Source organism: Trichechus manatus, unplaced genomic scaffold (genome assembly GCF_000243295.1).
Source record: "Trichechus manatus latirostris isolate Lorelei unplaced genomic scaffold, TriManLat1.0 scaffold00014, whole genome shotgun sequence".
Taxonomy (NCBI): Eukaryota; Metazoa; Chordata; class Mammalia; order Sirenia; family Trichechidae; genus Trichechus; species Trichechus manatus.
Window position 1 is genome coordinate 8,794,394 of NW_004443950.1, and position 2,151 is coordinate 8,796,544.

The window sequence follows — 2,151 nt, forward strand, 5'->3', positions numbered from 1 at the left end:
CTCCATAGAATGTTCTCAGCTGTAATCTTTATGGAAGCAGGTTGTCAGGACTTTCTTCTATAGCACTGCTGGGTGGGTTTGAACCTCGAAACTTTCTGTTAGTAGTCAGGCTCAAACTGTTTGTGCCACCTAGGGACCTGGACTTCCTAAGCTGGTCTGAAAACGTCTTGAGTATCAAGGAGAGGAGACTGACTTGTGTTTTTGATGGTGGTTAGGATGTGGGGCTGAATGAGGGTGTTTGTGGTTTGAACTCCCTGCTGGTGCCAAAGAAGGAGCACCTGAGCTTATTATCGCTTGCCCAGATGTTGAGCAGAAAGAGAAGAGGGAGGGGTGAGGTTTAAAAGCTGTCTTCAGACATCAAAAATGGAGTCAGACGCTTTATTATAAGCACTTACCCTTAGAGAGCTTTCTTATGCAGATTCAATGAAATAATTCATGTTTAACTCTTCATGAAGTGTCAGGCACAAGTCAATCAGTCAACCTGTGTCACCTACATATTGGTGGAGACAAGATAATCCCCATTTTACAAAATAGAAAACTGAGGTTCAGAGAAATCAATCAAGACGACGAAAGCTGTTCAGTTGACAAGTGGAAGAGGACGACCTCAAATCTAGGTCTTAGAAATTCTAAATGCTGAAGTTCTAACTTCAACACATATAATTGCACACTAGTGCATTGCCCATAGCAAAGAAGAACAGGGAAGAAGAAAATACTGAATTCAGTGCATTTGATACATTTTTCTATCAATATTGCACCGCTGCTGCACAGTGTAAGCTTTGAAGGAGGCAGTCCTGGCTTGAGTTCTGGTATTGCCAACTAGAATTGAGTGTTTTAGGTTTGCCAGAGTTAGCAAATAAAAATGCAGAGCACCCAGTTGAACTTAAATTCCAGATAAACTATGAATAATTTTTTTTAATGTAAGTATGTCCTATGCAATATGGGATCAGTGACATATTACCTGGTTGTGTAACATCCTTGGCAGAGATTAAAATGAATTTCCTGAGTCCTCTATAATTTTTTTTTTTTTTTTTTGAAATTCCTTTACAGATGAAAACGTTATTCTTTGGGACAATTAGCGCCGACTCTTAGGTTAAGTCCACGTGCTTCTAGCCATTCCCATTTTAGATTCCTTGTTTCCCTTTCAGACTAGACAAGCATAGCCATGCATGCAGGAACCATAAGTAAACAGGATTGCTTTTTACTCAGAGAGCTAGCTGCAACCAAGCTAATGGTAATTGTGGAATCACATAATTTTAAGTCTCAAAAAGCAAATGGATGATTTTTTTTTCTTTCTCAGGGGAATGATGTCTCATATTTTGTAATAACTAAAAAAACTGTCTTGGGATGGAGCAAAGTGGTGAATGAAATGCAAATGCTCAGACTTTGATGAGAATATTTCCTTCTAACATAGTCTGGTTTCTCAGCCTGGAGTCAAAACCTCTCTTTAAAGGAATATGCATGACTCTGGGATTCAAGCCAGCTTGGCATCAAAAATCCTTCTGTGTGGCTTTTCTCAGCTGCTGGCAGCTTTGGCTCATCCAGAGAGAGCAAGAGAGAAAACTTTCTTTAACTGCTTTCTCCTAATTGCAAAGAAAGCCTTAGTTTGCCTTTTCTGGAACTTTACTCTTCTGCAATGCCATGAGGAAAAACAATGACAGAATAAAGCCTCAAAGTGTATTACTGAGTTCAAAATTCCTGCGAATAAGTTGCTTCTGTAGTTTAGACGGAGCCCTGATGGTGTGGTGGCTAAGAGCTCAGGCTGCTAACCAAAAGGTCAGCAGTTTGAATCCAGCAGCCTTTCCTTGGAAACCCCGTGCGGCAGTTCTACTCTGCCCTATAGGGTCGTTATGAGTCAGAATCAATTTAGATATCACCTGTCTGTCAATTTGTCATACTGTGGTGGCTGGTGTGTTGCTATGATGCTGGAAACTATGCCACCAGTATTTCAGATACTAGGAGGGTCACCCCTGGTGGAAGGCTTCAGCAGAGCTTCCAGACTAAGACCAACTAGGAAGAAAGATCTGGTGATTTACTTCCAAAACTAGCCAACGAAAACTTTATGGATCTGACTCACTTGCTTTGGACATGACATCAGGAGGAACCAGTCTCTAGAGGAAGACATCATGATTGGTGAAACAGAGGGCCAACAAG